We start from the raw sequence: 27,911 nt of genomic DNA on the forward strand, positions 1-27,911 counted from the left end.
AAGAACAGTTGACCGTAGGACTGTACAGGTACCGGAGGCTTCCTTTTGGTATCACCTCAGCTCCGGCCTTGTTTCAGAGAGCTGTGGACCAGATACTGAGCGGGCTCACTGCGGTCCAATGTTATCTCGATGATCATCACCGGCAAAGACGAGTAGGAGCACCTGAGAAACCTGAACGCTACACTAAAGAGATTGGAGGAGTACTGACTGAGGGTCCAGAAGGACAAATGCAAGTTTTTCCGGCCCTCTGTTGAGCGCCTGGGCCACGTCATCGACAGTTCGGGGCTCCACAAGGCGCCATCGAAGATGAAGGCCGTTGCGGAAGCTCCACAGAACATCAGCCAGCTGAGATCATTCTTAGGACTACTGACATACTACCCAAAGTTTGTGCCAAACCTAACTAACATGTTAAAGCCACTGCATGAACTTTTGAACAAAACCAAACAGTGGAAGTGGACAGACAGATGTGAGGAGGCCTTCAAGAAAGTGAAAACAGCCTTTGCTCAGTCAGAGGCCCCAACCCAATTCAACCTCAACTTGCCATTACAGATGGCATGTGATGCATCGCCTTATGTCATTGGTGTGGTTGTCTCACACATCATGTCATCAGGTGAAGAAAGGCCAATTGCTTTCGCATCATGGACCTTAAGTAAAGCCGAGAGCAATTATGCACAGATAGAGCATGAAGAACTCACCATTGTGTTTGGAGTTAAGAGATGTAATCAGTTCTGTTTGGCCGACGATTCACACTGCTGATGGACCATGGACCCCTCACCTCAATCTTTGGTCCCCACATCGGCATTCCGTTGCTTGCAGCGATGGGCATTATTGTTATCTGCTCACCAGTACGATGTCAAGTACAGAAGGTCTGAGCAGCACTGCAATGCAGACGGCATCCCAAGGCTTCCCTTACCTGTCGCACACACTGAGCACACCCAGGCTGAAATCTACTACTTCAAGGAAGTGACGAACGCCCCATTTACATCTGTCCAAGTGAAAAGGTTCACCCACACTGATCCAGTGATGTTTGAGGTCGTGGACATTGTCACTCGTGGAAAAGGAGGAGAGCTTTCCGACAGCCTACAACCTTACCTAGTGAGGAGAAACGAGCTCACAGTTCAGTTTGGATTCTTGCTATGGGGTTTTCGAGTCATCATACCACCACCACTGAGAAGGCAGGTGCTTGAAGAACTCCATTCAGGGCACTGTGGCATGATGCGAATGAAGGAGATGGCACGCAGCTACTTTTGGTGGCCAGGTTTGGACACAGCTATCGAAGACAGCTATCGAGGTCAAGTCATGTTCTGCATGTCAAAAGATGAAGAACATGCCTCAACTAGCGCCACTACACCCATGGGACTTTCCAGAGGAGCCTTGGCTGCGAGTCCACATAGACTATACAGGTCCACTGGAGGATCGTATGTTCTTGGTCGTAGTTGACACACACACAGCAAATGGCCTGAGTTCACAGTGATGAAGAGCACCTCAGTGAAGAGAACCATCGAAGAGTTACGGTCAATCTTCAGTCGCTTCGGATTGCCAACGCAACTTGTGTATTGATATTCTAGTTTTGTCCCTTTAGGGCACCTGTAACCCCCCTTGCTTACCTGATAATGGCCACCAACTGGTATCTGAAGAGTTCCGGTCATTCATGGAAGCAAATGGAATTCAGCACATCAAGTCAGCGCTGTATCACCCTGCAACAAACGGCCTCGCTGAAAGGTTTGTCCCAACGATGAAGCAAGCTTTAAAACCATCACAAAGGAAGGGCTTTCTCAGTAGGCGCCAACACACCTTCCTGTTAACCTGTTAGATCTCTAGGGGCGCTATTTCATTTTTGGATAAAAAATGTTCCCGTTTTAAGCGCGATATTTTGTCACGAAAAGATGCTCGACTATGCATATTCTTGACAGTTTGGGAAAGAAAACACTCTGAAGTTTCAGAATCTGCAAAGATTTTGTCTGTAAGTGCCCCAGAACTCATTCTACAGGCGAAACCAAGATGATGCATCAACCAGGAATTAGCAGAATTTCTGAAGCTCTGTTTTCCATTGTCTCCTTATATGGCTGTGATTGCGCAAGGAATGAGCCTACACTTTCTGTCGTTCGCCCAAGGTCTTAGCAGCATTGTGACGTATTTGTAGGCATATCATTGGAAGATTGACCATAAGAGACTACATTTTCCAAGTGTCCGCCTGGTGTCCTGCGTGGAATTCGGTGCGCAATTGCCAGCTGCTTTTACTTTACCATTTGATTCAGGGGAGAAACCATGTGTCCAAGAACGATGTATCAATGAAGAGATATGTGAAAAACACCTTGATGATTGATTCTAAACAACGTTTGCCATGTTTTCAGTCGATATTATGGAGTTATTTTGGAAAAAAGTTCGCGTTTTGAGGACTGAATTTTCGGGGTTTTTTTGGTAGCCAAATGTGATGTATAAAACGGAGCTATTTCTAATACACAAAGAATCTTTTTTGGAAAAACTGAGCATCTGCTATCTAACTGAGAGTATCCTCATTGAAAACATCAGAAGTTCTTCAAAGGTAAATTATTTTATTTGAAGGCTTTTATGTTTTTGTTGAAATGTTGCGTGCTGGATGCTAACGCTAATGCTAACGCTAAATGCTAACGCTAAATGCTAACGCTAAATGCTAACGCTAGCTAGCTACTTTTACACAAATGATTGTTTTCCTATGGTTGAGAAGCATATTTTGAAAATCTGAGATGGCAGTGTTGTTTACAAAAGGCTAAGCTTGAGAGATGGCATATTTATTTCATTTCATTTGCGATTTTCATGAATAGTTAACGTTGTGTTATGCTAATGAGCTTGCTGATAGATTTACACAATCCTGGATACAGGGGTTTTTTCATAGCTAAACGTGACGCAGAAAACGGAGCGATTTGTCCTAAACAAATAATCTTTCAGGAAAAACTGAACATTTGCTATCTGAGAGTCTCCTCATTGAAAACATCTGAAGTTCTTCAAAGGTAAATGATTTTATTTGAATGCTTTTCTGTTTTTTTGTGTAAATGTTGCCAGCTGAATGCTAATGCTAAATGCTACGTTAGCCATCAGTACTGTTACACAAATGCTTGTTTTGCAATGGTTGAGAAGCATATTTTGAAAATCTGAGATGACAGTGTTGTTAACAAAAGGCTAAGCTTGAGAGCTAGCATATTTATTTCATTTCATTTGCGATTTTCATGAATAGTTAACGTTGCGTTATGGTAATGAGCTTGAGTCTGTATTCACGATCCCGGATCCGGGATGGGGAGATCAGAAAGGTTAACCTACAGAAACACTCCCCACGCTACAACCAAAGTGGCACCCGCGTCAGCCATGATGAAAAGACAGCTTCGCACGCGACTCGACCTCCTGAGACTTTGTACAGTTGTACAGACACAACAGAGAGCACAGGTGGAGAGACAGAGCAAAGTAAGAGACAGAAGCTTCATAGCTGGAGAGAGAGTTCTTGCTCGAAACTACTGCAAAGGTCCAAAGTGGATACCAGCCACAGTGGTTGCACAAACAGGGCCTGTGTCCTACACAGTAGACACACTGGAAAACATCTGGAGGAGACACATGGATCAACTGTTGCCAGGAACCAACCTCAGAGATGACTTCTGTCAATTGACAAACCAAGATCAGCTACTGGAGACCTACCATGACTACGAGCCATCACCTGATCATCCATTGCAGCAACCTACAAATGTGGAAAGTGCTCCAGACTCACCTAAACCAGCCAGAGGGCCTACTCAGGGTACTGTTGCACCCCAGTTTGGGCATACACCATCACCACTCAGACTCAGAAACAATGTGACTGTAGACTCACTTGTACGTCGTCATTACCCTGCAAGAGAAAGACGGCCCCCTGACAGGTTTACTATTTAGTTCAGACTAACCTCAGACAATGGGGCAGAATACACACCAGGGTTAAGTCTTGGAACTGAGGCAGTCTACCCTCTTTCCCTAGTTTAGAAAAGGTTATTCTGAAAAGTACATTTATTTACATTGAGAACTTATGTTAAAAAGAAAACATTAGGCAAAACAGTGAAAATTGCCTTTTTCCTTTTGAGTCATCAAAAGTAAAGGGAGAGGAATATGTTGTGTATTGATATTCTAGTTGTGTCCCTTTAGGGCACCTGTAACCCCCCCTTGCTTACCTATGTTGAAATGCTTGGAGTGTTCTTCCTGTGAAACACATTAAACAATGCCCACGTTCATTTCTACTCCTGTCTCATGTCCTGTCCTTATATTAGTTGTATAAGTAATACAGTGTGCTATACAACATCCCCTTTCTGTCGACTCCATGGAGACAACACAGCTACATCTGGTAAGAAGAGGGGTGGTGGTGTGTGTCTATTTGTCAATAGCAGCTGGTGCATGATGTCTAATATTAAGGAGGTTGTGAGGTAGAATACCTCATGATAAGCCAAGCCAAAAATTCTTATTTACAACGACGTCCTACCTCGGAAAAACCCACCGCCCTATGGGACGGGACTCCCAATCACGGGCAGGTGTGATACAGACTGTATTTGAACCAGGGGCTGTAGTGACGCCTCTTGCACTGAGATGCAGTGCCTTAGACGACTGCGCCACTCAGGAGTTTTCATCTATGTTTTTCGTTGCCGTCTATCTATACAACAAATCGATGCTGACACTAAGACAGCACTCAACGAGCTGTATAAGAACATAAGCAAACAAGAAAACGTTCAACCAGAAGCGGTGCTCCTAGTGGCCGGGGACTTTAATGCAGGCATACTTAAATCTGTTTCACTAATTTCTACCAGCATGTCACGTGCTACCATAGGGGGAAAAAAACTCTAGACCACCTTTACTCCACACACAGAGACGCATACAAAGCTGTCCCTCCCCCTCCATTAGGCAAATCTGAACATCATTTTATCCTCCTGATTCCTGCTTGCAAGCAAAAACTAAAGCAGGAAGTACCAGTGACTAGCTCAATACAGAAGAGGTCAGATAACACGTATGCAACGCTACAGGACTGTTTTGCTAGCACAGCCTAGAATATGTTCCGGGATTCATCCAATGGCATTGAGGAGTACACTACCTCAGTCACCGGCTTCATCAATAAGTTTTTTTTTATGGTTAACGTGACGTGGTGTGGCCAAAACAACATACAGGAACTCAAGTCCTTCTGTTCACCTGATTCCTCGCAGTCAAATGTAGACCGCATTATCTACCAAGGGAATTCTCTTCGATTATAATCACAGCCGTGAATATTCTCCCCCAAGCAGACACATCGATGGCTCTGAACAAACTTTATTTGACTCTTTGCAAACTGGAATCCATATATCCGGAAGCTGCATTCATTGTAGCTGGGGATTTTAACAAGGCTAATCTGAAAACAAGACTCCCTAAATTTTATCAGCATATCGATTGCGCAACCAGGGCGGGAAAAACCTTGGATCATTGCTATTCCAACTTCCGCGACGCATATAAGGCCCTGCCCCGCCGTCCTTTCGGAAAAGCTGACCACGACTCCATTTTGTTGATCCCTGCCTACAGACAGAAACTAAACAAGAAGCTCCCGCGCTGAGGTCTGTTCAACGCTGGTCCAACCAATCTGATTCCACACTCCAAGACTGCTTCCATCACGTGGACTGGGATATGTTCTGTATTGCGTCAGACGACAACATTGACGAATACGCTGATTCGGTGTGCGAGTTCATTAGAACGTGCGTTGAAGATGTCGTTCCCATAGCAACGATTAAAACATTCCCAAACCAGAAACCGTGGATTGATGGCAGCATTCGCGTGAAACTGAAAGCGCGAACCACTGCTTTTAATCAGGGCAAGGTGAATGGAAACATGACCGAATACAAACAGTGTAACTATTCCCTCCGCAAGGCAATCAAACAAGCTAAGCGTCAGTATAGAGACAAAGTAGAATCTCAATTCAACGGCTCAGACACAAGAGGTATGTGGCAGGGTCTACAGTCAATCACGGATTACAAAAAGAGAACCAGCACCGTCACGGACCAGGATGTCTTGCTCCCAGGCAGACTAAATAACTTTTTAGCCCGTCAAGGGCCATATCACCTCCACCCTACCTGACACCGTAGACCCACTCCAATTTGCTTACCGCCCATATAGGTCCACAGACGATGCAATCTCAACCACACTGCACACTGCCCTAACCCATCTGGACAAGAGGAATACCTATGTGAGAATGCTGTTCATCGACTACAGCTCGGCATTTAACACCATAGTACCCTCGAAGCTCGTCATCAAGCTCGAGACCCTGGGTCTCGACCCCGCCCTGTGCAACTGGGTACTGGACTTCCTGACGGGCCGCCCCCAGGTGGTGAGGGTAGGGAACAACATCTCCACCCCGCTGATCCTCAACACTGGGGCCCCACAAGGGTGCGTTCTGAGCCCTCTCCTGTACTCCCTGTTCACCCACGACTGCGTGGCCACGCACGCCTCCAACTCAATCATCAAGTTTGCGGACGACACAACAGTGGTAGGCTTGATTACCAACAACGACGAGACGGCCTACAGGGAGGAGGTGAGGGCCCTCGGAGTGTGGTGTCAGGAAAATAACCTCACACTCAACGTCAACAAAACTAAGGAAATGATTGTGGACTTCAGGAAACAGCAGAGGGAACACCCCCCTATCCACATCGATGGAACAGTAGTGGAGAGGGTAGTAAGTTTTATGTTCCTCGGCGTACACATCACAGACAAACTGAATTGGTCCACCCACACAGACAGCATCGTGAAGAAGGCGCAGCAGCGCCTCTTCAACCTCAGGAGGCTGAAGAAATTCGGCTTATCACCAAAAGCACTCACAAACTTCTACAGATGCACAATCGAGAGCATCCTGTTGGGCTGTATCACCGCCTGGTACGGCAACTGCTCCGCCCACAACCGTAAGGCTCTCCAGAGGGTAGTGAGGTCTGCACAACGCATCACCGGGGGCAAACTACCTGCCCTCCAGGACACCTACACCACCCGATGTCACAGGAAGGCCATAAAGATCATCAAGGACAGCAACCACCCGAGCCACTGCCTGTTCACCCCGCTATCATCCAGAAGGCGAGGTCAGTACAGGTGCATCAAAGCTGGGACCGAGAGACTGAAAAACAGCTTCTATCTCAAGGCCATCAGACTGTTAAACAGCCACCACTAACATTGAGTGGCTGCTGCCAACACACTGACTCAACTCCAGCCACTTTAATAATGGGAATTGATGGGAAATTATGTAAAATATATCACTAGCCACTTTAAACAATGCTACCTAATATAATGTTCCCTACATTACTCATCTCATATGTATATGTATATACTGTACTCTATATCATCTACTGCATCCTTATGTAATACATGTATCACTAGCCACTTTAACTATGCCACTTTGTTTACATACTCATCTCATATGTATATACTGCACTCAATACCATCCACTGTATCTTGCCTATGCCGCTCTGTACCATCACTCATTCATATATCTTTATGTACATATTCTTTATCCCCTTACACTTGTGTCTATAAGGTAGTAGTTTTGGAATTGTTAGCTAGATTACTTGTTGGTTATTACTGCATTGTCGGAACTAGAAGCACAAGCATTTCGCTACACTCGCACTAACATCTGCTAACCATGTGTATATGACAAATAAAATTAGATTTGATTTGATTTGATTTGAAGTGAATCGACGACCGAATATACATATCTGAAACAAAAGCCATGGATTACAGGCAACATCCGCACCGAACTAAAGGCTAGAGCTGCCGCTTTCAAGGAGCGGGACACTAATCTGTCCTCTTATAAGAAATCCCGCTATGGCCTCAGACAAACCATCAAACAGGCAAAGCGTCAATACTGGACTAAGATTGAATCCTACTACACCGGCTCTGATGCTCGTCTGATATGGCAGGGCATGAAAACTATTACGGACTACAAAGGGAAACCCATACGCAAGCTGCCCAGTGATGCAAGCCTACCAGATAAACTAAATGCCTTTTATGCTCACTTCAAGGCAAGCAACACTGAAGCATACACAAGAGCACTAGTTTTTCTGGATGACTGTGTGATAACGCTCTCGGTAGCCGATGTGAACAAAATCTTTAAACAAGTCAACATTCACAAGGCCGCCAGGCCAGACGGATTACCAGGACGTGTACAAATTTCTTCACTGTTATTTTCAACCTCTGCCTGACCTAGTCTGTAATAGCTACATGTTTCAAGCAGACCACCATAGTCCCTGTGCCCAAGAAAGCAAAAGATAACCTGCCTAAATGACTACCGCCCCATAGCATTGATATCGGTAGCCATGAAGTGCTTTGAAAGAGTGTTCATGGCTCACATCAACACCATAATCCCAAAAACCCTAGACCGCCTCCATAATTGCATACAGATCCACAGATGACGCAATCTCAATTGCACTCCACACTGCCCTTTCCCACCTGGACAAAAGGAACACCTATGTGAGAATGCTGTTCATTGACTACAGCTCAGCATTCAACACCATAGTGCCCACAAAGCTTATCACTATTTGATTTGATTTATTTCACCTTTATTTAACCAGGTTGGCCAGTTGAGAACAAGTTCATTTACAACCGTGACCTGGCCAAGATAAAGCAAAGCAGTGAAACAAAAAAAACACCACAGAGTTACACATGTGATAAACAAACATACAGTCAATAACACAATAGAAATATATGTATACAGTGTGTGCAAATAAGGTAAAGAGGTAAGGCAATAAATAGTCCATATAGCGGCAAAGTAATTACAATTGAGCAATTAACACAGGAGTGATAGATGTGCAGATGAGGATGTGCAAGTAGAAATACTGGTGTACAAAAGAGCAGAAAAACAAAAACAAATATGGGGATGAGGTAGGTAGTTGGATGAGCTATTTACTGATGGGCTGTGTACAGCTGCAGCGATCAGTAAACTGCTCTGACAGCTGATGCTTAAAGTTAGTGAGGGAGATATAAGTCTCCAACTTCAGGGATTTTTGCAATTCGTTCCAGTCATTGGCAGTAGAGAACTGGAAGGAAAGGCAGCCAAAGGAGATGTTTGCTTTGGGGATGACCAGTGAAATATACCTGCTGGAGTGAGTGCTACAGGTGGGTGTTGCTATGGTGACCAGTGAGCTGAGATAAGGCGGAGCTTTACCTAGCAAAGACTTATATATGCCCTGGACCCAGTGGGTTTGGTGACGAATATGTAGCGAGGACCAGCTAATGAGAGCATACAGGTCGCAGTGGTGGGTAGTATATTTTAATTTTTGGCTAAAACAACGTACCTATTTGAAATGGCCTATTTCCTAGGCCCAGAAACCAGAATATGCATATAGAAAACACTCTAAAGATTCCAAAACTGTCAAAATATTGTCTGTGAGTATAACAGAACTGATATTGCAGGCGAAAACCTGAAAGCTGTTTTTCCTGAAAGCTCTCTGTTCCATTGGATGCCTTGCTTCCATTTAAAGGGATATCAACCAGATTCCTTTTCCTATGGCTTCCTCAAGATGTGAACAGTCTTTAGACATAGTTTCAGGCTTTTATTTTGAAAAATGAGCGAGGAAGAACCCATCGTGTCAGTGGATGGCTGGGTGCCAGCAGAGTTTTTCATGCGCAACAGCCATTTTCTCTCTCTCTCCTATGGAAGAAGCTACATTCCGGTTGATATATTATCGATTTTATATTGTAAAAACATCCTGAGGATTGATTATTAAAAAAATTGACATATTTCTACGCACTTTACGGATACTTTTTGAAATTTTCGTCTGCTATGTCGTAACAGCTTGAGCCTGTGGATTTCTGAACATAACGCGCCAAACAAATGGAGGTATTTTGGAAATAAAAATAACCTTTATGGAACAAAAGGAACATTTATTGTGTAACTGGGAGTCTCGTAAGTGCAAACATCCGAAGATCATCAAAGGTAAGGGATTTAATTTATTGCTTTTCTGACTTTCGTGACCAATCTACTTGGCTGCTAGCTGTTTGTAATATTTTGTCTACTGAGAGAGATGTTCTTACATAAACGCTTGTTATGCTTTCGCCGAAAAGCTTTATTGAAATCTGACACACCAGGTGGATTAGCAACAAGCTAAGCTGTGTTTTGCTATATTGCACTTGTGATTTCATGAAAATGTAATATGTTTAGTAAAAAAATTTAATTTACTGAGTAGAGTGTTGGAGTCTATTTTGTAAATGACATCGCCAAAGTCAAGGATCGGTAGGATAGTCAGTTTTACGAGGGTATGTTTGGCAGCATGAATGAAGGAGGCTTTGTTGTGAATTAGGAAGCCGATTCTAAATTAAATTTTGGATTGGAGATGCTAATTATGAGTCTGGAAAGAGAGTTTACAGTCTAGCCAGACACCTAGGTATTTATAGTTGTCCACATATTCTAAGTCAGAACCGTCCAGAGTAGTGATGCTAGTCCGGCGGGCGGGTGTGGGCAGCGATCAGTTGAAGAGCATGCATTTAGTTTTACTAGCGTTTAACTGCTTTGGGACTGGGGGGCAGTATTGAGTAGCTTGGATAAAATGTGCCCGAGGTAAACTGGGTTTACTGCTACTCAGTCCTAAAAGCTAGAATTTGCATATAATTAGTAGATTTGGATAGAAAACACTCTGAAGTTTCTAAAACGGTTTGAATGATGTCTGTGAGTATAACAGAACTCATATGGCAGGCAAAAACGTGAGAAAAATCCAACCCGGAAGTGGGAAATCTGAGGTTTGTAGTTTTTCAAGCCATTGCCTATAGAATATACAGTGTCTATGGGGTCATATTGCACTCCCTAAGGCTTCCACTAGATAACCTTTTATAACTAGGGGGCAGTATTTTCATTTTTGGATAAAAAACGTTCCCGTTTTAAACGGGATATTTTGTCAGGACAAGATGCTAGAATATGCATATAATTGACAGCTTTGGATAGAAAACACTCTGACGTTTCCAAAACTGCGAAGATATTGTCTGTGAGTGCAACAGAACTGATGTTACATGTGAAACCCAGATAAAAATCCACCAGGAAGTGCCCCATTTTTTGAAAGCCCTGCATGCCAATGACTCCTTATATGGCTGTGAATGAGCTACGAATGAGCTTACGCTTTCTACGTATTCCCCAAGGTGTCTACAGCATTGTGACGTCTTTTTACGCATTTATGTTGAAGAATAGCCAGCCGTAAGGGACCACATTGAGCAAGTGGTCACATGATGGCTCCCGCAGAAAATCTTGCGTAAAGTACACAAGTAGCCATTTTTCCATTCGCTTCTTATGAGAAACCAATTGTCCCGGTGGATATTTTATCGAATAGATATGTGAAAAACACCTTGAGGATTGATTCTAAACAACGTTTGCCATGTTTCTGTCGATATTATGGAGCTAATTTGGAAAAAAGTTTGTTGTTTTAGTGACTGCATTTTCCGGTTGATTTCTCAGCCAAACGTGAAGAACAAACGGAGCTATTTCGCTTACAAAAATAATATTTTGGAAAAAAGGAACATCTGCTATCTAACTGCGAGTCTCCTGAGTTAAAACATCCTAAGTTCTTCAAAGGTAAATTATTTAATTTGATTGCTTTTCTTATTTTCGGGAAAATGTTGCCTGCTGGTAGCAGAGCCTAGCATAGCATTATGCCATGATAAACTTACAGAAATGCTTGGCTAGCGTTGGCTGTAAAGCATATTTTGAAAATCTGAGATGACAGTGTGATTAACAAAAGGCTAAGCTGTGTCTCAATATATTTCATTTGTGATTTTCATGAATAGGAACATTTTCTAGGAAGATTTATGTCCGCTTTACGTCGTAAAGCCTTTTTGAAATCGGACACTGTGGCTGCATTTACAACAAGTTTATCTTTAAAATGGTGTGAAATACTTGTATGTTTGAGGAATTTTAATTATGGGATTTTTGTTGAATTTGGCGCCCTGCACTTTCACTGGCAGTTGTTGAGGTGGGACGCTTGCTTCCCGAATATCCCAGAGAGGTTAAAAGAAGTTGGAGGCCTTGGAAGGAGTGTTGTATGGTATTGAAGCTTGTTTGGAGGTTTGTTAACACAGTGTCCAAAGAAGGGACAGATGTATACAGAATGATGTCGTCTGCGTAGAGGTGGATCAAAGAATCACCTGCAGCAAGAGCAACATTATTGATATATACAGAGAAAAGAGTCGGCCTGAGAATTGAACCCTGTGGCACCCCCATAGAGACTGCCAGAGGTCCGGACAACAGGCCCTCCGATATGACACACTGAACTCTATCTGAGAAGTAGTTAGTGAACCAGGCGAGGCAGACAATAGAGAAACCAAGGCTGTTGAGTCTGCCGATAAGAATACGGTGATTGTCGAAAGTCGAAAGCCTTAGCCTGGTCGATGAAGACGGCTGCACAGTACTGTCTTTTATCGATGGCGGTTATGATATCGTTTAGGACCTTGAGCGTGGCTGAGGTGCACCCGTGACCAGCTCGAAAACCGGATTGCATAGCGGAGAAGGTACGGTGGGATTCGAAATGGTCGGTGATCTGTTTGTTTACTTAGCTTTCGAAGATTTTTAGAAAGGCAGGGCAGGATTGATATAGGTCTGTAACAGTTTGGGTCTAGAGTGTCTCCCCCTTTGAAGAGGGGGATGACCGCGGCCGCTTTCCAATCTTTAGGAATCGCAGACGATACAAAAGAGAGGTTGAACAGACTAGTAATAGGGGTTGCAGCAATGGCAGAGAATAATTTTAGGAATAGAGGGTCCAGATTGTCTAGCCACGCTGATTTGTATGGATCCAGATTTTGCAGCTCTTTCAGAACATCAGCTGTTTGGATTTGGGTAAAGGAGAAGCAGGAGGGGGGGCTCGGGATAGTTGCTGTGGGGGGGGTGATTTATCGGTAGTGACAGTGTTTCCTAGCCTCAGTGCAGTGGGCAGCTGGGAGGAGGTGCTCTTATTCTCCATGGACTTTACAGTGTCCCAAAACTTTTTGGAATTAGTTCTGCAGGATGCAAATTTCTGTTTTAAAAAGCTAGCCTTTGCTTTCCTAACTGACTGTGTATATTGGTTCCTGACTTTCCTGAAAAGTTGCATATCGCGGGGACTATTCCATGCTAGTGCAGTATGCCACAGGATGTTTTTATGCTGGTCAATGGCAGTGAATCAAGGGCTATATCTATTCTTAATTCTAAGTTTTTTGAAAGGGACATGCTTATTTAAGATGGTGAGGAAAGCACTTTTAAAGAACATCCAGGCATCCTCTACAGACGGGATGAGGTCAATATCCTTCCTGGATACCCGGGCCAGGTCGATTAGAAGGGCCTGCTCGCTTCAGTATTCTAGGAAGCGTTTGATAGTGATGAGGGGTGGTCATTTTACCGCAGACCCATAACAGATGCAGGCAGTGATCGCTGAGATCCTGGTTGAAAACAGCAGAGGTGTATTTAGAGGGAAAGTTGGTCAGGATGATATCTATGAGGGTGCCCATGTTTACAGATTTAGGGTTGTACCTGGTAGGTTCCTTGATAATTTGTGTGAGATTGAAGGCATCTATCTTAGATTGTAGTACGGCCGGGGTGTTATGCATATCCCAGGTTAGGTCCCCTAACAGTACGAACTCTGACGATAGATGGTAGGCAATCAATTCACATATGGTGTCCAGGGCACAGCTAGGAGCTGAGGGGGTCTATAACAAGCGGCAACAGTGAGAGACTTATTTCTGGAGAGATGGATTATGAAAAGTAGAAGCTCAAACTGTTTTGGCATAGACCTGGATTGTATGACAGAACTCTACAGGCTATCTCTGCAGTAGATTGCAACTCCGCCCCCTTTAGCAGTTCTATCTTGAAGGAAAATGTTGGGGATCGAAATTTCAGGATTTTTGGTGGCCTTCCTAAACCAGGATTAGGATTAGACATGACTAGGACATCAGGGTTGGCAGATTGTGCTAAAGCAGTGAATAAAGCAAACTTAGGGAGGAGGCTTCTGATGTTAACATGCATGATCCCAAGGCTTTTACGGTTACAGAAGTCAACAAATGAAAGTGCCTGGGGACACACAGGGCCTGGGTTAACCTCTACATCACCAGAGGAACAGAAGAGGAGTAGGATGAGGGTACGGCTAGGTGAGGTCTCCGCATGTGTGGGGTTTTGACAAAGGAGCTATCTAAGGCATGTTGAGCGGGACTAGGGGCTCCGTAGTAAAATAAAAGAATGAGAGCTACCCTAAACAACAGTATACAAAGCATATTGACATTAGAGAGAGGCATAAAGCAATCACAGGTGTTGATTGGGAGAGCTAAGACAACAATGGGTAAATGGCGATGAATGGGCAGAGAGGGTCTAAGCTAAGGACCCTGGGACTAAACACCTCCCTCTACAACTGGATCCTAAACTTCCTGACGGTCCGTCTCCAGGTGGTAAGGGTATGCAATAAAACATCTGCAACGCTGATCCTCAACAAGGGGGCACCTCAGGGGTGTGTGCTTAGTCCCCTCCTGTACTTTCTGTTCACCCACGACTGCATGGCCAAGCACGACTCCAACAAAATCTTTAAGTTTGCTGATGACACAACAGTGGTAGGCCTGATCACCGACAACAATGAGAGAGCCTATAAGGAGGACATCAGAGACCTGGCAGTGTGGTACCAGGACAACAACCTCTCCCTGAGCAAGACAAAGGAGCTGATCACGGACTACAGGAAAAGGAGGAACGCACACGCCCCCATTCACATCGACGGAGCTGTAGTGGAGCGGGTCGAGAGTTTCAGGATCCTTGGTGTCCACATCACCAACAAACTATCATGGTCCAAACACACCAAGACAGTCGTGAAGAGGGCACAACAGCACCTTTCCCCCCTCAGGAGACTGAAGGGATTTGGCATGGATCCCCAGATTCTCAAAATGTTCTATAGCTGCACCATCGATAGCATCCTGATCTGTTGCATCACCGACCTTCAGGCGCTACAGAGGGTAGTGCGCATGGCCCAGAACATTACTGGGGCCAAGCTTCCTGCCTTCCAGGACCTGTATACTAGGGTGTCTCAGAGGAAGCTCAAAAAATTGTCAAAAACTCTATTTACATTGACCCCCCCATCGGTACCCCCTGCATATAGCCTCTGTATTGTTATTTTATTGTGTTACTTTTTATTTTATTTTTTACTTCAGTTTATTTAATAAATAAATATTTTCTTAACTCTATTTATTGAACAGTATTGTTGGTTAAGGGCTTTTAAGTAAGCATTTCACGTTAAGGTGAATGTTGTATTCCTGTTGTATTCAGCACGTGACAAATAACTTTTTATTTTATTTTATTTGAACCCGATCTAACATCTCTGGAGAGACCTGAAAATAGCTGTGCAGCGACGCTCTCCATCCAACCTGACCGAGCTTGAGAGGATCTTCAGAGGAGAATGGGAGAAACTTCCCAAATACAGGTGCCAAGTTTGTAGCATTATACCCAAGAGACTCATGGCTGTAATCTCTGCCAAAGGTGCTTCAAGAAAGTACTGACTAAAGGGTCTGAATACTTATGTAAATGTGATATGTCAGTTGTTTCTTTTTTATAAATATGCAAAAATTGTAAAAAAAAAACTATTTAATCCATTTTAGAATAAGGCTGTAACTTAAAATTAAATGTGATTCTTTCCCGGATGAGCTGTATGTACTTGGAAGTAGCCATTTTTCAAATGATTTTGATCGTAGAGCTATGTAGATATACATGTAGACTTACAGTTAAAGTCTTAAGTTTCTATGCACTTAGGTTGGAGTCAATAAAACTCGTTTTTCAACCACACCACAATTTATTGTTAAGAAATGATAGTTTAGACAAGTCATGTTTGCAACAATTGTTAACAGACAGAACATTTAACTTATTATTCATTGTATCACAATTCCAGTGGACCTTGTGAAGATGCTGGAGGAAACAGGTACAAACGTATCTATATCCACAGTAAAACGAGTCCTATATCGACATAACCTGAAACGCCGCTCAGCAAGGAAGAAGCCACTGCTCCAAAACCACCATAAAAAAGCCAGGCTACGATTTGCAACTGCACATGGGGGCAAATATCGTACTTTTTGGAGAAATGTCCTCTGGTCTGATGAAACAAAAATAGAAATGTTTGGCCATAATGACCATTGTTATGTTTGGAGGAAAAATGGGGAGGCTTGCAAGCCTAAGAACACCATCGCAACCGTGAAGCACGGGGGTGACAGCATCATGTTGTTGGGGTGCTTTGCTGCAGGGGGAACTGGTGCACTTCACAAAATAGTTGGCATCATGAGGCAGGAAAATTATGTGGATATATTGAAGCAACATCTCAAGACATCAGTCAAGTGAAAGCTTGGTCGCAAAAAGGTCTTCCAAATGGACAATGACCCCAAGCATACTTCCAAAGTTGTGACAAAATGGCTTAAGTACAACAAAGTCAAGGTTTTGGAGTGGCCATCACAAAGCCCCGACTTCAATCCTATAGAAAATGTGTTGGCAGAACTGAAAGTGTGTGCGAGCATTGAGGCCTACACACCTGAATCAGTTACACCCGCTCTGTCAAGAGAAATGGGTCAAAATTCACGCAACTTATTGTGGGAAGCTTGTGGAAGGCTACCTGAAATGTTTGACCCAAGTTAAACAATTTAAAGGCAATGCTACCAAATACTAATTGAGTGAATGTAAACTTCTGACCCAAACACATTTCAGTGGCAAATAGATCTGGCTTTTCCTCTTAATGTCTTTAAGTAATCTGGTAGCACTGTGTAGAGCAGGGCAAAGGCCGACCCGGGGCTGTATGCGGCCCGCAACCTGATTCTATAAGGCCGGAGGAATCATGCTCAGATCACATAAAGAATTTGCGATAGTAAAGTTCTGAAAAACGTACTGTATTTGTTATTCAAATTAAAAGGCTAATGAATACTCGCCTTTGTGTAATGATATAACTCCCACCGCTTGTGGGGCATTTATTTTGAAGGCACGTTTAAATAACAACTGCACGAGGACAGGCATTGACTGACAGGCTGACACCCACGTCACAGTTATAAATAGTAGCTCGCTAGAAATTGCACAAAAAAAATGAGTTTTTCAAAGATTTCAAAGAAAAGGAAAGTATACAATGAATGCAGGGTGTTCCAGCAAGAGTGGACATTAAAATATTTATTTATTAAGGTATCAGGGAAAGCTGTGTGCTTTGTGTGCAAATAGACCATTGCTGTCTTTGAGCAGAGGGCAGGTGCATCGAAGGAGTTGCTTTCTCAGTTGCAAAAGCAGCAAGGACTTTTCACAAAACTGCATTAAGCAAATGACGGAATTGCGAGAGCTAGGTATGTACTGTCCCACAGAATTGCTAAACATAGCAACCATTCGCTGAGGGCGAATTCATTAAAGAATGTTTAATTGACTATGCAGCAATACTTTGCCCCGTCAAGAAAGAGTTGTTTGAAAATGTTTCCCTTTCAAGATGAACAGTGACACGGCGTGTTGAGGACATCGCAGAGAATGTGGAACAACAGTTGAAAGACAAGGTAAAGGATTTACATATTTCTCATTGATCCTGGATGAGAGCAGTGATGAACGTGACATGGCACAGTTTTATTGATAGTCCTACGAGGTATACTTTGAAATTACAGAGGAGCTTGCTTCCGTGCAGTCAATGAAGAGCACTACAGGGAAAGATTTATTGGAGGAGGTTAAGCAAAGCTGGGACTGAGTTTTAAAAAGTTATCCAATGTGACCACTAATGGGTGCCAAAACTTGACAGGAAAAAAGTTGGCCTTTTGAAAAGGATACAAGATCAAGTAGCTGAGCTGAACCCAGATAATTTTCCTGCATTGCATTATTCATCAGGAGGTGCTCTGTAAACGTGATCTGAAAATGAGCCATGTTGTGGATGCAGTCACTTAAGTGGTAAACTTCATAAGAGCAAAATCTACAGGCAAATCTATAGGCAGTTTGTCTCACTGTTGGAAGAGACAAGAGTCGGGTCATGCAGATCTCCCCTACTGCACAAATGTGACATGGGTGAGTTTGGGGAAGATGCTTAGAAGGGTGTGGGACCTGAAATCAGAGATTCCTGCCTTTTTGCAAATGAAAGGAAAATATGTGGATTTCCCTCAACTGCAAGATTAAGAATGGTTGGCTGATTTTTTTTCCTTCATCATGGACATCATGGCCCTTATGGCCCTCATGAATGAACTGAATTAAATACTACAAGGAAGGGCCTTTTTGCACAAAGCCTTCAAGGGAAATTACTCCTCCTGACCACTAAGTAGAAGCCAACAATCTCACCCACCTTCCGACACTACTAGTCTGTTCCCTATCAGATGACCAGCGGGGAGAAGTATACATCGCTGCTGCGTGCTTTGAATGGCGAGTTTCCTCGTCGTTCTGAGGATTTCAAAGTGTTGGAAAATGACATGCTGTTGGATTCCTCTCCTTTCAACTTCAATGTGGAAAACGCTCGCACTGACCTGCAACTTGAGCTTATCGATCTTCAGTCTGATACAGTGATTGGAGAGCTATTCAAAACAATGTCACTGACGAGGTTCTATGCATCTCTCCATGAACAAAACTTTCCAAAGATTAGGAGACATGCTCAGAAGATGTTAGTACTCTTTGGGTCAACCTATGTATGTGAACAGACATTTTGAGTGATGAATTTAACAAGTCAAGGCACAGATAATCTCTTACTGGCTCTCACCTCTCAGCAATCCTGAGCATAGCGACATAAGAAACTATACCTGACTTCACTGCTATAGTCAATGTCCATCAGAGACTTCACTCCTCACGCTGATTGAGTAGTTTAAATGTAATGTTGAGCTCTCGCTCTCTGTCTTGTGTTTTTGTGCATACCCGTTAACAAGAGTTCTGTCCGTGGTGCTGAATGCACAGTGTACTTTTCCCTCCGTGTAGTTCATTGCATGTTTAATAATGAAAATACCTACCAAAAGGAGACCATGGACGTGGTTCATTTCAGTGCATGTTAAAAGAGTAAAATAAGTAGCATATCTGGATGTGATTTACAGGAGATATATTGGTCAACACAGTAATGTAATTTGATCCTGACCCGCGATGGCAAAAAAATATATTCTAATATGTTCTTCCGTGGAAAATAATTGCCCAGGCCTGGTGTAGAGGATAAAGTATTATTTATTTCATTTTGTAAAGGATCTCAGTTGTTTCAGTGGTAGAGGAACAGTGGCCAGATGTCTCCCCCTACTGGTTGTGAGGAGACATTACCGACCTGTCTCTTGCCAGAGGTTCTTGCACAATCCCAAATCAAATCAAATTGTATTTGTCACATGCGCCAAATACAACAGGTGTACCATAAAATGCTTACTTACAAGCCCTTGACCTCAATGCTGTTGTGCCTTCTTCACCACATGGTCCACCCACACAGACAGTGTGGTGAAGAAGGCGCAACAGTGCCTCTTCAACCTCAAGAGGCTGCAAAATGTGGCTTGTCACCCAAAACCCTGACAAACTTTTACAGATGCACAATCGAGTGTATCCTGTCAGGCTGTATCACAGCCTTGTACGGCAACTGCACCGCCCTCAACCGCAAGGCTCTCCAGAGGGTGTTGTGGTCTGCACAACGCATCACCGGGGGCAAACTACCTGCCCTCCATGACACCTACAGCACCCGATGTCACAGGATGGCCGAAAAGATCCTCAAGGACAACCACCATCCGGGCCACTGCCTGTTCACCCCGCTACCATCCAGATGGCGAGGTCAGTATAGGTGCATCAAAGCTGTGACCGAGAGACTGAAAAACAGCTTCTATCTCAAGGCCATCAGACTGCTAAAAAGCAATCACTAACTCAGAGAGGCTGCTGCCTACATTGAAACCCAATCACTGGCCACTTTAATAAATGGATCACGAGTCACTTTAAACAATGCCACTTTAAATAAGGGCACTTTAATAATGTTTATCTTACATTTCTCATATCATATGTGTATACTGTATTTTATACCATCTATTGCACCTTGCCTATGCTGCTGGCCATCGTTCATCCATGTATTTATATGTACATATTCTCATTAATCTCTTTAGATTTGTGTGTATTAGGTAGTTGTAGGGGAAGTGTTAGATTACTTGTTAAATATTACTGCTCTGTCAGAACTAGAAGCACAAGCATTTCACTACACTCGCATTAACATCTGCTAACCATGTGTTTGTGACTAATAAAATTTGATTTGATTTTGATTTGAAATAGAGTAAAGAAAATATTTACTAATAAAGTAAAGTAAAAAAAATATATACTGTATAACACAATAAGATTACATAACAATAACGAGGCCATATACAGGGGGTACTGGTACCCAGTTAGTGTGCGGGGTTACAGGTTAATCGAGGTAGTTTGTACATATATAGTGGCTTGCGAAAGTATTCAGCCCCCTTGGTATTTTTTCTATTTTGTTGCCCTATATCCTGGAATTAAGATAGATTGTTTGGGGGTTTGTATCATTTGATTTACACAACAAGCCTACCGCTTTGAAGATGCAAAATATATTTTGTTGTGAAACAAACAAGAAATTAGACAAAAAACAGAACTTAATCATGCATAACTATTCACCACCCCCCAAGCCAATATTTTGTAGAGACATCTTTGGCAGCAATTACAGCTGCAAGTCTCTTGGGGTATGTCTCTATAAGCTTGGAACATTTAGTCACTGGGATTTGCTCCAGCTCCTTCAAATTGGATGGGTTCCGCTGGTGTACAGCGATCTTTATGTCATACCACATATTCTCAATTGGATTGAGGTCTGGGCTTTGACTAAGCCATTCCAAGACATTTAAATGTTTCCCCTTAAACCACTCCAGTGTTGCTTTAGCAGTATGGTTAGGGTCATTGTCCTGCTGGAAGGTGAACATCCGTCCCAGTCTCTGCCGATGAAAAGCATCCCCACAGCATGATGCTGCCACCACCATGCTTCACTGGGGGGATGGTGTTCTCGGGATGATGAGAGGTGTTTGTTGGGTTTGTGCCAGACATAGCATTTTAGTCTCATCTGATCAGAGTACTTTCTTCCATATGTTTGGGGAGTCTCCCACATGCCTTTTGTCGAAAACCAAATGTGTTTGCTTATTTTTTTCTTTGAGCAATGGCTTTTTTCTGGCCACTCTTCCTTAAATCCCAGCTCTGTGGAGTGTACGGCTTAAGGTAGTCCTATGGACAGATACTCCAATCTCCGCTGTGGAGCTTTGCAGCTCGTTCAGGGTTATCTTTGGTCCCTTTGTTGCTTCTATGATCAATGCCCTCCTTGCCTGGTCTGTGAGTTTTGGTGGGCGGCCCTCTCTTGGCAAATTTGTTGTGGTGCCATATGCTTTAATTTTTTTAATAGTGGATTTAATGGTGCGCCGTGGGATGTTCAAAGTTTCTGATATTTTTTTAGAACCCAACCCTGATCTGTACTTCTCCAAAACTTTGTCCCTGACCTGTTTGGAGAGCTCCTTGGTCTTCATGGTTCCGCTTGCTTGGTGGTGCCCGTTACTTAGTGGTGTTGCAGACTCTGGGGCCTTTCAGAACAGGTGTATACATACGGAGATCATGTGACAGATCATGTGACACTTAGATTGCACACAGGTGGACTTTATTTAACTAATAATGTGACTTCTGAAGGTAATTGGTTGCACCAGATCTTATTTAGGGGCTTCATATGAAATGGGGGGGAATACACACCACTTTTCAGGTTTTAATTTATTTATTCATTTTTTAAAACAAGTTTTTTTATTTTTATTTCACTTCACCAGTTTGGACTATTTTGTGTATGTCCATTAACTGAAATCCAAATAAAAAATCGATTTAAATTACAGGTTGTAATGCAACAAAATAGGTAAAATGCCAAGGGGAATTAATACTTTTGCAAGGCACTGTATGGTGCTATGCACATGTCCTTAATCTGGTTTTGTCCGACACAACTGAAATTGTCTTAGCAAGTGGGTCGCTGTTTGCTCTCCTTAACAACATTGTTGTCTTACTCCGTGAACCCTACCAAAGGATGGATGTGTGGGAGAAGAAGAGCCATGACACGCAACACAGATGCCTGTCTCCAATCGGAGAAACACGCTGGTGGGCTAAGGATAGTGCTTTGAAGAAGGTCTTTGGATCCTTTGGAAAACCAGACCAGGGTCTCTATGTTGAAGTGCTCCTCACACTATCAGCCATACAAGGACAGGTCAACATGAAGACAACTGTTCTGGTGAAGGAAAGAGGACTTACCGAGGCTCTTCTCCGGTATAAGACGATACTGATAGCTCAAATATTTCTTTGGATATTTCAGAACACGTCACCACTGTTCAAATACCTGCAGACAAGTGGGATGGACTTCCTGTCTGCCCATCAAATGGTTGTGGCTACACAGGAAACCCTGAAAGGTATGTCAAGAGACTTTGACACCATTAAGGCAGCTACAGACACATTTGTTCAGTTTGCAAATAAAAAGATCAAAGAACAGGATGAGGACAAAAAACTGGAGGAGGTGTAAGCCACTCTGCCACGGAAAAGGGCAAGAAAGAAGAAAGTCATGTCTGGATAGATGGCTCAAGATGAAGCTTTGGCAGAGGCAGAGAGTAGAGTGCCTATAAAGTTCAAGTCCACAATCAAATTATGGATACAGTCACAGATGGTATCCACAGGTGAATTCTGTCTCATGGCACTCTATATGCTGACCTAACCCTTCTGGGCCCTAGAAACTTCTCACAAATAACATCCAATGGTCTTCCAGACAGCCCTTCAAGAGCTTCAGCAAATGTTTGCTTTGATTTGATAGCCAAGCAACAGTTGACAATTTGCAGTGTGAGCTGAGAAGCCTCACTGTACAGTGGAAAAGACTGAACATTTCAGGATTGGAGGAATACATGACCAGGACAGTGGAGGATGGCCAAAATGGAAATGAAGATGAGGTGGAAATGAAGAATACATGCTGCTCATCCTGCAAAGATAGTCCACTGTGTTGTTACCAGATGCTGAGACGGTACAACCTGCTGACTGATGCGTACCATATCCTTGACCTTGGATACAAGTTCCTACTCACCCTCTCAGTTACCCAAGTAGAGCAAGCGAAGTTTCTCTACCTTAAAGTATATCAAGAACAGACTCAGGAGCACTCTCGCACAAAAATACCTAGAGGCCTTCATGCTGATGGCCACCGAGAAGGACATCCTAATGGCCCTGGATACTTTAGTTTAGTTTATTAATTCGACCATTTTAAAAAAGAAGCACACATAAAACTTGAAAAAGCCATACATGCACATTAATAAAATCATTGAGGATAACACACTGTCACGACTTCCGCCGAAGTCGGTCCCTTCGGGCGGTGTTCTGCGGTTTACGTCACCAACCTTCTATCCATCGCTGATCCATTTTTCACTTTCCATTGGTTTTGTCTTGTCTTTCTTCACACCTGGTTCCAATCCCATCTGTTTCCCCTCATGTCCTCTTCGTGATTGTTTGATTGTATGTTATGTGCAAGTTATTTTCTGGTGTGCGACGGGTTTTGTACCCCCTTTTATTATTTTGGCTTTTGGAGTTTTGTGAGCACTTATTAAACAACTCTGTTTATACCAAGTTCATTCTCCTGAACCTGACTTCCCTGCCACCAGCACGCACCCATTACACACACAATAAAGTCTGGGCCTTATTTCCATTGTGGTCCTCTTGAGACGAGATGGCTAGACAAGATCGAACACAGTACGGCAGTCAAATAATAAAACAAAAACAGAGGAGAAGAACCTCTATCTCATCATTCCAGTTACATCATAGGGGTTATTCATATGGGCACAGAAGACAGCAAACATATTTTTACGTTCTTTTTAAAGCTGCCCAGAGAGGATGTTGTTTGTTTTGGCATGGTGATCGATGGAGTTGCAGAGAAAAGCGTGCTGTTGATAAAAATTGCTCCTCCAATAAGGTACTTGCGGCATATTTCCTATAACTTGCTTACTTACCATTATTTTACTCCTACATTTCTGTGTCTTGTCCAGTACTTTGACAGAGTGAAGACAGCCAGCTGACTCTTAGCAGCAGTTAGACAGTTCTATATTTCAGTGAGTATTGTGAATATTATAGCATCTCTTTTTCACTCTGGGCTTCAGTTGCTGTGATGTAGTTCAGTCAAGACTCATGATGGCTTGTGCTGCTCTCTTATAGGTTACATTCTATTTTTGGAGAGGTGTTCAACCACTGTTTTTTAGAAGGTGTACTCCCACCACTCAAAGCCAGCCAGCTGACCCTGAGCAGCACTTAGACCGTTCTATGTCTCAGTGAGTATTGTGGATATTGTTGAATCTCATTTTCACTCTAGGCTTCATGTGATGTGAGGTAGTTCAATCATGACAAATTCAGTGTGTGTTCTGTAGAAGTTTTCTAACAACGTGCAGCGTTTGTGTGTGTTTTCTGCAGCCTTTTAAAAGTAGCTCTGCAGTAGTGATCAATGGTTGTGATGCAGCTAGGTGGTTGTATTAGGGGCTGGTCGTGTGTGTACGTGCGTGCACGGGGGCCGGTTCTGGTGGGGCGATCTGGATCAGTCCAGGGCCCTTTTTTACTCCCAGTCCGTCCCTGGATGGGAGAAGTTTAACCACTCTCAAATTCATAGACAGAGACATGGATGCAAGGACTAACCATCCATGATATCAAAACTATGGTTTTAACCATGTTTTGAGGCTATATAGTGTTTGTTTACATGGTTTACAAACGTTGGCGTAAAACAAGCTTATATTTTGCGGTCTGATAGGGTAGAACAGCTGATCTATGCTCTTGAGGCCTTCATAAGGTATATGCACTACCAGTCAAAAGTTTTAAAACAAGGGATTTTCTTTATTTGTACTATTTTCTACATTGTCGAATAATAGTGAAGACATCAAAACTATAAAAGAACACATATGACATCATATAGTAACCAAAAATGTGTTAAACAAATCAAAATATATTTTATATTTGTTATTCTTCAAAGTAGCCACCCTTTGCCTTGATTACAGCTTTGCACACTCTTGGCATTCTCTCAAGCAGCTTCATGAGGTAGTCACCTGGAATGCATTTCAATTAACAGGTGTTCCTTCTTAAACGTTAATTTGTGGAAATAATGTACAGTGGAATTTGTGGAATTGTAATGTGTTTGAGCCAATATGTTGTGTTCTGAAAGGTAGAGTTGGTACACAGAAGATAGCCCTATTTGGTAAAAGACCAAGTCAATATTATGGCAAGAACAGCTCAAATAAGCAAAGAGAAACAACAGTCCTTCATTACTTTAAGACATGAAGGTCAGTCAATATGGAACATTTCAAGAACTTTGAAAGTGCAGTCGCAAAAACCATCAAGCGCTATGATGAAACAGGCTCTCATGAGGACCGCTGCAGGAAAGGAAGACCCAGAGTTACCAGTGCTGCAGAGGATAAGTTCATTAGAGTTACCAGCCTCAGAAATTGCAGCCCAAATAAATGCTTCAAAGAGTTCAAGTAACAGACACATCTCAACATCAACTGTTCAGAGGAGACTGTGTTAATCAGGCCTTCAAGGTCGATTTCCTGCCAAGAAACCACTACTAAAGGACACCAATAAGAAGAAGAGACTTGCTTGGGCCAGGACACTTGAGCAATGGACATTAGACCGGTGGAAATGTGTCCTTTGGTCTGGAGTCAAAATTTGAGATTTTTGGTTCCAACCGCTATGTCTTTGTTAAACGTGGTGTGGGTGAACGGATGATGTCTGCATTTTTATTTTCCACCGTAAAGCATGGAGGAGGAGGTGTTATTGTGTGGGGGTACTTTGCTGGTGACACTGTCTGTAATGTATTTAGAATTCAAGGCACACTTAACCACCATGGCTACCACAGCATTCTACATCAATATACCATCCCATCTGGTTTGGGCTTAGCGGGACTTTCATTTGTTTTTCAACAGGACAATGACCCAACACACCTCCAGGCTGTGTAATGGCTATTTGACCAAGAAGGAGAGTGAAGGAATGCTGCATCAGATGACCTGGACTCCACAGTCACCCAACCACAACCAAATTGAGATAGTTTGTGATGAGTTGGACCGCAGAATGAAGGAAAAGCAGCCAACAAGTGCTCATCATATGTGGGAGCTCCTTAAAGACTGTTGGAAAAGCATTCTAGGTGAAGCCGGTTGAGAAAATGCCAAGAGTTTGCAAAGCTGTCATCAAGGGAAAGGGTGGCTATTTGAAGAATCTCAAATGTAAAATATATTTTGATTTGTTTAACACTTTTTGAATTACTACATATGTGTTATTTCATAGTGTTGATGTCTTCACTATTATTCTACAATGTAGAAAATAGTAAAAATAAAGAAAAACCCTTGAATGAGAAGGTGTTCTAAAACTTTTGACCGGTAGTGTATAATGAATTTATAAGTCCAAAAATGTATGTAGCATCTAAGGATTCTAACTTTAACCATTACACCAAAGGATCCAAACCTTTTGACGGGGTCTCTAGATGTTGAGTTAAGGTTGTTACATTACCCCCTTTATTGGAGGGAGTGTAGCCCTCTATACCAAGTTCCTGGTGTGTACATGCCTCTCCGATGGGCTTACGGGCACCATCCCACTTCTGACACCAATGTAGCAAACGGCAGGGAAGGGAAGCAAATCCTGGTCACTGGCGTGAAAGGCAAACACCTATTTGGTGGGAATAGTAACATCACTCATATAGCCAGGATCGCAAAAATACTATAAAACCTTATATTTTCACATACCCAAAAAGCCTACTATTTAAAATGGGATATGGGTATTCGGACACAGCTTCACTGTATATATATATATACATACATATGTATGTATGTATGTATGTATGTATGTATGTATGTATGTATGTATGTATGTATGTATGTATGTATGTATGTATGTATGTATGTATGTATGTATGTATGTATGTATGTATGTATGTATGTATATATATATGTATATATATATATGTATATATATATATATATGTATCTCTCTTTCATTCAATCTCTTACTAACTTAGTCACTCTCTTTCTCTCTGTCTCGGCCACTTGCTCTTACCATGATAAGCTTCTCCCCACTGATCTCAGCAGTAAAACGGTACTGGGGGAACGGAATAGCAATCTTGCCACCTTCCATGGTGACGGTGGTCTAAGAAGGACAAAAAGAGTCCGGATCTTTGAAATGACAACTTCTAGAATACTTTAGCTGATATTCAATGATTTTAATAAGCAGATTCAAACATTCACTCGTTCATAAATTTCCTCACCGTGAATTTGGAGCGTCTCATGGTCTCTAACTCACACTACCGATGGTGAATTTGTTAGTCCAGGTCCAGTTTGGGATCACCTGAGACCAGGTGAAATCAACCCCCTCCCGATGCACCTCTGTTATCACCTTGATGTCTGTCTTGGATTTGGCAAAACCCAGGGGAAGAGTACAGAATGGTATGGTTAGAATTGATCAATAATATCTATCCATCTACTGTGTCTATCTATCTGTCTGTCTCTGTCTATCTGCCTGCCTATCTAGGGTTAGGTTGAGCTAAGGTAGGGTAGGGTTATGTTTAGGGTTAGGATTAGTTGGGAAGTATTGATGAGATTTTGAGGTTAACAACAATGTTCTCTGCAATGCCCTAATTCAAAATATTGTTGAGTGCTTTGACTTACCAATTGCCTCTAGAAACTCCTGAGTTTTCCTGACTTTCGAGCTTGTACTTCCCAGAGAATGCCATGGTGGTGAAGCAATGTGGAACAGTGAAGAACTGACAAGAGCCTCTAGAAACTCTAGAAAGGTGTGGCTTTCTCCTTCTTTTGAAAGAACAAAATGTTTCTCATCCAACGTTCAGTGGCTCACTGCCAAAAGAGCCTAATTCTCATCCTCTACACATGGGCCTACCTGATTGCAGCACAGAAAGGCCCCATAGAGGATGTATGTAGACTACATGTCAGTCATGCCAACTTGTCATTATATTGCCAATGCAATGACGGAATGTTGT

General features: G+C 42.8%; 1 long non-coding RNA gene and 1 pseudogene across 2 annotated transcripts in view; one reads left to right on the forward strand and one right to left on the reverse strand.

The window, feature by feature from the left end:
- Nucleotides 1-1,889: 1,889 nt before the first annotated feature.
- The window catches only part of LOC149978250 (uncharacterized), a 73,203-nt gene continuing 47,181 nt past the window's right edge, over nucleotides 1,890-27,911 (forward strand). The window contains exons 1-2 of one of the 2 annotated variants that reach the window (XR_016486241.1): nucleotides 1,890-2,545; nucleotides 2,929-2,990. This is a non-coding gene — a long non-coding RNA (uncharacterized LOC149978250). The remainder of the gene's footprint in view (nucleotides 2,546-2,928; nucleotides 2,991-27,911) is intronic. The other variant, XR_016486240.1, reaches the window with a different exon arrangement.
- LOC110487697 (gastrotropin-like) lies at nucleotides 26,459-27,647 on the reverse strand (annotated as a pseudogene).

Source organism: Oncorhynchus mykiss, chromosome 14 (assembly GCF_057628025.1).
Source record: "Oncorhynchus mykiss isolate SJ-2025 chromosome 14, ASM5762802v1, whole genome shotgun sequence".
NCBI classification, from domain to species: domain Eukaryota; kingdom Metazoa; phylum Chordata; class Actinopteri; order Salmoniformes; family Salmonidae; genus Oncorhynchus; species Oncorhynchus mykiss.